Source organism: Rutidosis leptorrhynchoides, chromosome 2 (genome assembly GCF_046630445.1).
Source record: "Rutidosis leptorrhynchoides isolate AG116_Rl617_1_P2 chromosome 2, CSIRO_AGI_Rlap_v1, whole genome shotgun sequence".
NCBI classification, from domain to species: Eukaryota; Viridiplantae; Streptophyta; class Magnoliopsida; order Asterales; family Asteraceae; genus Rutidosis; species Rutidosis leptorrhynchoides.
In genome coordinates, this window is record NC_092334.1 from 452,842,116 (window position 1) to 452,851,398 (window position 9,283).

Below are 9,283 nucleotides of genomic sequence, written 5' to 3' on the forward strand. Positions count from 1 at the left end.
GAAAGTGGCACGCCGTGCCAAAGCAAAATTCAGCAAAACCAGTTTCAGAGTGGCACGACGTGCTAAGAAAGTGGCAAGCCGTGCCTAGGCAAACATCAGTAAATTCAGAACCTAAGTGGCACGCCGTGCCAGTTAGGTGGCACGCCGTGCCAAGACCTGCATCAGGATTCTTTTCTATTTTTAAAGAGGTTAAATGAAGGGCACTTTGGTCTTTTCATGTCATGAACGGTTTTGAGGCCTTAAATCTGGCCAAATGTTATCCCTACCCTCATTTCATCTTCATTTCTTCATCTCGTCATCCTCTCAAAACCCTAGAAAGAGAAACCCCATTTTAGAGTGAGAAAGCTCAAATCAAAGAATAAGAAGGTTGAATCGGGTCAAGGTGTGTAACACCCCGTTTTTCCCCGTACATGATTTACAGGTGTATCGCGTATGTACGATAGGTGCATGAAGGAATTGAGACATGTTGGTGCGTTAAAGTTCTTGTATGCGAAAAGTGATCAGACCAAGTTAAAGGTCGCGGCGCGAAGGTATGGGTCGCGGCGCGACATTACAAACAAATCAGGATCAGGAGGCACGGTAAGGAAGGCACCAGACCATGCCTTGGGTCGCGACGCGACAGAAAGGGCCACGACGCGGCATTCAGCTGATTTCAATTCCAGGAGGCATGTTAAGGAAACCACCAGAATACGTTAAAGGTCGCGGCGCGGCGATTAAGGCCGCGGCGCGGCATTCTGGGCGAGCTGGTACCAGATTTGCAATTTTAAAGGATATTCGAGGGCATTTTGGCCTTTTCGCGTATGTGCCAGATTTGGGATCTTAAATCCCATCCACTCATCTTTTTCTTTTATTTCTTTTTCCTTTTCTTTCTATTTTCCTCTCAAAAACTTCAAACCCCAAATTGATTCAAAGGGATTTTTGGAAAGGAAGAAGCGGGTTTTGATCGAAAGCGTAAGAGACAAGTTTGTTCTCCTCGTTCTTAGCTACAAGGTGATACTAGCGGTAAGCTCTAACTCCGAAATTCTTTTTTGTGTTCATCATTCAAATTTAGGGCTTTTGATTGTATGTTCATACATGGAACCCCACTAGTTATTAATGGAAGATAATAACTAGGATTCGAGTTTATTAGTGATGAAGGTGGGTTTTGGGTTGTTTGATGATTTAGCCTTGTTTAGGGCTTTAAATTGTGTGTAATCACTATGATTAGTGATTATGGAAGTGTTGAAACTCATTTGGGTGTGTTTGGTTGACTAATTTTGAAATGGGTCAAAATTAGGGTTTTGGTGTCAAATTAGGCAAGACAAGTGTTTAACGCATGTGTTCGGGTTTAATTGGCTTATTAGGACCATTGTCACTAGTGTTAGCGATTATTGGTTAGTTTGGGCGCGGTTTGAGCTTGAAAGTGCAATTGGGTCGAAATTGCACTAGTTGTCGATTTGGGTTGATTTGTAAATCCACCCTAATTGTGTTATTTCTTATGTGATAATGGAATAGGTACATTCCATTGGCGAGTTGCGAATTGTTCGGTTGCATTCATCAAGGCGACAAGGTGAGTGTTAATATCCTATGTGCATATGTATGTGTAGGATGGGTGCGGGTCGGGTGAAGTGGTTCTCGGTTATAGAGCTCACTTCACATATAGGTGGATTTGATGGACTTGCGTTTAGGTCTAATTAGCACGGCTGTGCGTTTTGGTTGACCACCTTTGGCGAGGTACACGTTTTGTGTGTACGTTATCACACGTGTTTGTGATGTGGAGTATATAACCCCAATGGCGAAGGGTTGATATTGTTGTGTTGTGGATAACCCCGATGTGGTGGATTTTATAATCCCGTGACCGTGGGTTTTGAGTTGGAGAAGTGAATCTCGTGTAGTTCGGATTCACGATGACGCGTGTAGTTCGGTCATCTTATCGGAAGTGAATCTCGTGTAGTTCGGATTCACGATGTCGCGTGTAGTTCGGTCATCTTATTGAGGTAGTAATCTCGTGTGGTTTCGGATTACTAGGGCTCGCGTAGTTCGGCCAACCTCGATGTTGTCTTGTTGAGGATAGTAATCTCGTGTGGTTTCGAATTACTAAGGCTCGTGTAGTTCGGCCAATCTTCAATATTGTGGTGTTTGGTATTTGGTAATGGGTTAAGGGTTTAACCTTATTCGTTTATATATTGTTATGTATATATTGTTGTATTGTCGTGATGTAGCTAACCCTCCGGGTGTAGCTTCTTGGCGTTGTTCACATCATCGTTGGTGAACTTATGTTTGTTGATGTATCTTTAGCTCGTTGCTTAGTGATTGTACGGTATGCTTAGACTAGCTTGCCTTTATGCTTGGATGCTCCGGTATGCGGTATTTGATTATTTGTGTGGCGTGTCCATTTTATGCATATATATGTATGTAGTATATTTTCACTCACTAAGCGTTAGCTTACCCTCTCGTTGTTTACATTTTTATAGATTGCATGGATGCGGTGGCTTGGGTAAGCGTGGGAACTAGAGAACTCGCGTAGTTTGCTTTAGAAGACTTGCTTTTGGATTTGATTAGGATTGGGTAGCGTATCCCCAATCTCATGCTCGGTCTATGTTTTGTATAAACTAAATTGGGTCGAAATGGTCACTTTGTAGTAATCAAACATCGCTTTAACCTCATTGACCTTGATCAAATATGTAAGATTCACGGGATAGCCATTAACTCACCAAAATATCAATCAAATCGATTCTCATAATCATTCACAATCTTCTCAAACTTGCCTAATCAAACCCAAAGTGTACCCCAAATGATCCCAAATGCACCCTAAATGAACAAGGGCCATGAATATCATAAAAATCACCAATCGCCAAGAAGTCTATCATGTATAAAGTGTATGCCTTCGAAAAGTATGCTCACCTAATCAACCTGCGATGGTTATCACTCTTCCACCTCCATGCCCCCAAAACACCAATGTTCGTCAATTCCAAATAATAGTCGTCAATTCCGAATTATAATCGTCAATTCCAAATTTAGGGTTAAGGTGGGTCTACCAAAGCTAGGGGATTGGGTACCCCTATCTTTATTGGTCAACCCGAGCTCGGGATGACCGGCACTCATCAAGCTTTCTATCACAACTCTATGGTTTCTCTCATAGTAGGGCGAAAGCATTGGGGGATGTTCGTGGAATTAGGACCTCACATGGCTAAATAAGAGGTCCATCAATTTCAAATTTTAGAGGACTTGAATTCCTTGATGAGTGGTTGTGAGTCACGCTCGACTGTTAAAGATAAAACCTTCAACACTCGGCTTTTAGGCACTAGGAAGACTTTACTTCCTAAAAAAAATCGAACTTAACTTGGGAGACTTTACTCCCAAGCTTGGAACACAACATAACTTGGAAAACTTTACTTCCAATTTTGGAAGACTCGACTTCCGAAACTACAAATGGGAGGACTCGACTCTCCCGAGAGTGTCAAAGCTTAAAGCTTTTATTCACTCGTCTACTTCCCACATAACAAGCTTTTATGCTTATGTTGAGAAAAGGTAGGAAGTAGCTACTACCTTTTCATTAATTGATAGAACAAAGGGGTGCCATAGCTTTTAGCTATGGCGTGTGTTGTCTATCTACACTTGCACGAGGCCATTGCTCTTCATCAAGAAGACAACACACGATGAAGCTCGGTGGCTCCTCTTCCCACGGTATGATATATCGGTTGAAACATCGTGAAATGATGAGACAACCAATGTCAATATAAAATGGTGTGGATTAGAAAGTCTCCCACACCAAGTAAAACGACATTCGGGAGACTTGACTCCCTATCATGGATGGACTTGACTCATCCGGAAGTGTTAAAGCATAATGCTTTAAACACTTGGTTTTGGTGCAACATGCATGAAAGACTTTAACTTTCAAGCACAAGTTTGATTTTTCTCAAAAAATTTATCATTTTAGCGCAAAATCATATGAAAAGTGAAAGACTTTACTTTCACTTTGTCAATTGCAAATATGAAACAAAAGGAAGGCTTTACTTCCTTAAGCTTTTGAAAAACAAGGAAAAGACTTTACTTTCCCAAAAATTTTAAAAATTTTACATGTTTTAACCAATTTAGTGGTTATGATATAAGTTAATGTAATGGTTAAAACTTGTTCCAAAAATTGATCAACATTGCAAGTTTTAATCTTTATAGAGTATGTGACAAGTTTACCCGAAAAAGTTCAAAATGACCCGATATTTTAACTCCCCCTACATTTAGTTTGATGCGATGCCCTCATTGCATTTAAACGATAGAATAAGTAAAAATGAGGGGCATTTTGAAAATAGAATAGATGAGAGAAAAGAGAAAATAAAAACCGGAGTAGATCAAACGATCTTTGTTGTCACCATTCGAGAAAACTTAATCACCAAAGAATGCAAGTTGATGAGCTTGACGCCTGAACTTAATGTCAGGCTTGGATCAATCATCAAAAAGTGTATCCTACCACTAAGAACCACAACAAGCAAGAGAAAACACAAACATCCACAATAATATCCACTCAAGCATAATTGTCGAATTATTACAAACATAGAAATGATCATGTGTAAGAGTAGCAATAGAAGTATACTACCTCACACCAAATCGATAATCCCAAGTTCCCCCACAATTGCGAAATTAAGTTAAGTTACATGCCAAGTTATTAAAATTGTGTCACAAATCATGATGAACATTAGCATCACACAAATTTACTTGCAACCATTCATGAACATTGGTTGAATTTGTAAGGCGTTTTCCTTTTCAACTTCCTGAAAACAATTCAGCAAACAACAGACACAAAGATGGCTTTATGATATTAGCACAAATCAAATATCCCGCATTCAAACATTGATGGGGCAAGGTGCTCCCCCTACATTTAATTCCATAGCAAAAGCTTCACAATCTTGAAGTGTTTGGGTCGTGCAGAAAATTTAATTACACAGGTCCAGGAGCACCGCTTTTAAATCAAAAGCGTCGTTCCTGGAAAAATAAAAGCGCCGCTTTTACATGTTGAAGCGTCGCTCTTTCCTACTGCTCATTTTTGGTCCCAAAACACAGGTTAAAGCGTCACTTTTTAAAACAGGAGTGCCGCTCTTGTTGAGCAAAAGCGCCGTTTCTGGTTCAAAAGCGTCACTTTTGTACCTGAATGCAGTTATTTTCAGTTTTAAATCCATTTTGACTCGTTCAACAACTATAGTTGGTATTTTCCAGTTTACCCATATGCATGAAATGCAACTGCATGTAATGCAACTAACAAAAGAACTATCATACAATTCTAAATGAAATGCAATCCTACATGAATGATTTATATACAAGTTTTGTGATGTTTTTGGGTCACGGGTCCATCATTTGACCCGTTTGAAGCACAAATGTGGTTATGAGGGTTTAAAGTCGATGTCATCAAGCCCCTTTTGCTTGACTTCATCGTTAAAAAGTTTCAAATGATCCCCGTGAACTTTAAATGGGTTGCTCTTTTCAATCAACTCAACAAATCCGTTTTCAAGTATGTTTTTAACAACAAACGGCCCATGCCATCTTGACTTAGACCGACCAGGTGATTTTTTAAGATTGGAATTTAATAATAAAACTTTGCCACCCGGTTTGAACCTTTGGTGTTTCGCATAGTGAGTATCAACATTGACTTTTTCCTTTAAAATTGGTGTTTGCAATGATTTCTTTTTAACCTTTTCGAGGACAAATTTCTCACCCTTTTTAAGTAATTGGGTGGGTTTAACCACCTTCTCAACAACATTTTCCACAATTGGGTCCAACAAGACGTTTTCACAACATCCCCCTACATTTAGGTCCAAATTCATTTCCTTGACCATATTAGGGTTACTTAAAACATTCTCGTAAGCTTCTGCATCAACATTACCTTCACAAACTTTTTCAAAATCATTTTCATCACAAGATTTCATAAATATTTCAAACTCTTTATCAACATTAAAATCCTCACTTTTATCAAATTGGTCAACATTCGAAGTGTCGACCGCCAATAAAACTTTTAATTCGTTTTCTTCACACAAATTCATGACCTCGATTTGACAGAAAGACTCAACATTTGACAAATTTGGTTTCTTATCAACTTCACGCACATAAAGATCAAGTCTTTTGTCTTTCACCCCGATACTTAATTTATTTTGTTGCACGTAAACAATTGTATCAGCGGTGTTTAGAAAAGGTCGACCCAAAATTATTGGGACATGTTCATCCTCGTTCATTTCAAGGATCACGAAATCGGTCGGAAAAGTTAAAATACCAACTTTGACCACAAGGTCTTCTGCTATGCCGATTGGTGTATCAAACGTTTGGTTCCCCATTTTTAATACCATCCGGGTCAGTTTTTGTTCCCCAAGATTTAACTTTTTATAAATTGAATAGGGCATAAGATTTACACTAGCCCCCAAGTCGACAAGTGTATCATACACTTTCGACCAGCCCATATTGCATGGGATTACAAAAAGACCCGGATCACCTAATTTGGGAGGTATCTTTTGCTTTTGCAAGATAGCTGAATATTCCTCTTCGAGAAATGTAGCCGACACCTCCTCATATTTGCCTTTTGAAGATAAAATATTTTTAATGAACTTTCCATAATTAGGCATGCCCTTAAGCACTTGGATGAGCGGCATGTTGACATGAACTTGTTTCATCATTTCCATGAAGTCCCTTCGTTGAGTTTCAACTTTCTCCTTCCTCAAAGCTTGCGGATATGGAATCTGTTCCATGTACTTCCTTAAAGGTGCTCCTTCATTCTTTTTACCCTTAACCTTCGGTGGTTCACTTCTTTCAACCCTCGCTTCTTGCGAATCCCCATTAACACTTGATTCATTCTCAACAGTTTGTGTAGTAGGTGCTATAGGGGTTGGTCTTTGGGTTGGGGATGTTTGGATTTGTGCTTCTTCATAAGTTAAACTGCTTCTTGTTGAAATGACATTGACAAACTCAATTTGGTTGACGTTTTCAATAGGGATGGTTCTTGTGTTGTTGTTTTGTTGGCTTTGGTTTTGTTGTCGGTTATATTTAGTGTTTACTTGAGTGTTGGATGGCAAGGTGCCTTGAGGTCTTTCGGCAACTTGGTTGGAAAGTCTTCCAATGGTGCTTTCAAGGTTTTGAAATTAAGCTTGTTGGTGCTTCAATTGTTGCTTTAAGAACTCTTTCTCTTTTGATAAAAATGCTTCGGTTGATTCTACATTGTTCATATAACTTTGCATCATTTCCTCCAAACTCTTCGAAGGTTGGGATTGTTGAATATTTTGTTAAGGTTGTTGATTGTAACCTTGGTTATTTTGCAGTTGAATATAAACTTGGTTGTTTTGATAATTCGAATTTGATTGGTTGTTATAAGGTTGGTTATTGTAAGGTTGTTGGTTTTGGTATTTAAAGTTGTTTTTTCGGTTTTGGTTATAGTTGTTGTTGTAGCATTAGTTTCGGCTTTGGTTTTGGTTTGTAAATCCGGGTGATGTATTGGTTTGGTTGTTGAACGAGACTTGCTTTTAATTAGGATTGTAGTAGCTTTGGTTTGATGTTCCAGCGCGTTGATAGTTTTGATTACTCACGTAGTTGACATGAGCATCCGAATTCATGGAAATGTCATCGAGATCAATATGGTTGCATTGACTAATTTGTGGACAATTCTTGGTGAGATGTAGCCCTTCGCATCATTGACAACCTACTTGCATCGCGACAATCGATTGTTGTAGCTTTTTCAACTATTTCCCATACATTTAAAATTGATTATTTAAGCTTGCAAGCGTGACTTGCTCATTATCACTCTCAACTCGTGCTACACTTTTCCTTGTCAAATCTCGCGGTGAAGGTGCCCATTAGTATGTATTAACCGATATATCCTCTAACAAATTTTCGGCCGCGTTTGGAGATTTATACATAAATACTCCTCCCGAAGATGAATCAAGATATTGCTTAGGTAAAGCATTAGTACCTCGGTAAAACGTGTTGATGTACTCCTTCTTACTCAAACCGTGTGGTGGGCAAGCTCTTAGCATCTTCTTGAAACGTACCCACGCATCATACAAAGTTTCATCACCCCGTTGAGTGAATCCATTGATTTCCATTCGTAGTCGCTCCACCTTTGATGGAGGGAAAAAGTGATTGATAAACTCATTGGTTAAATCTTGAAAACTCCTAATAGAATCGGGTGAAAAATTCCTTATCCGAACTTTCACGTCTCCTAGAAGTGTAAAGGGGAATGCCCTTAACTTAAAAGCGTCATCAGTGACATCTTTAGTTTTGTAAAGATCACAAATATCGTTAAAGTGTTGAATATGCTCGAACGGAGCTATCACCGTTGGTGCCACCAATCTAGCGATCCACATCGGTGTATCATTCGGATCATTTAGTTGCTCTTGATCAACCGATGGACCTTGGTTGATTGGATTACCCTCTTCATCGTGAATTGGTTGACCGTTTGGATCCATCTCTTCTAAACAAAATGGCAAAACCTTAAATTTTTTCCTTAATACCCGCTCTTCTCTATGCTTATAAACCCCGTGCACGTGTTTTTACGGATCGGAGAATGGATTTGTAAACTCTTGATCCTTTTGGGACCTTGTTTTTATGCACCAAAGGCACCTATCCTTCAATCACAACACAAACACAAGCGGTTTTCCAACACGAAATATATATAAAAAATGAGAAAAGTAACTTTTGTAAGGGCGAATCCTTACAAAAGGATCGGATGATTAAAAGCTTAAATCGAATCCTTACAAAAGGATCGGACGATTAAAATCTTAAATTAAATATCCCACTACCTAACCGCTCCCCGATAGTGGCGCCAAGAAATTATTGATGCGTGCATAACAATACATCATTACCCTCTAAATTTATACAAGGATCAAACACTACAAATAAGCAGACACAACTAACGAGCAATTAGAACCCGGTTATTATAACACTTCAATGTAAGTATTATTCTCAAGTTCGTCCCAAGAGAGCGGCGTAAGTAGAATAATTGAAACTATTAATTGTCCTAGGGTTTGTTTGATTGGGGGGTTTTGATTGATTTTATTAACAACTAAATGAGCACAAGTAAATACACTTAAACTTAACAATTAAAAGTAGTTGCAAGTAGCAAATAATTAAATATTGAGAACTTAAATCAATTAACTAAGTAGTGTTCACTTACCTAATCCTCTCTATGCTTAGATTGCCCCGTTTTACCCAAATTGCTATCGAACTAGTTGTTGAACTATTAAATGTTTAGCATTACTACCAAACCTTAATCAAATAACACTTTGCGAACTCACATAAGCATTGCATTCTAAGATCAAGTTAAGCATGAATG

The 9,283-nt window shown here is 38.8% G+C and overlaps 1 non-coding gene across 1 annotated transcript; it reads left to right on the plus strand.

The window, feature by feature from the left end:
* Nucleotides 1-7,956: 7,956 nt before the first annotated feature.
* Nucleotides 7,957-8,063, plus strand: LOC139894852 (small nucleolar RNA R71). Its single transcript, XR_011775332.1, has one exon. It is a non-coding gene; the product is annotated as a small nucleolar RNA R71 (small nucleolar RNA).
* The last annotated feature ends 1,220 nt before the right edge of the window (nt 8,064-9,283 follow it).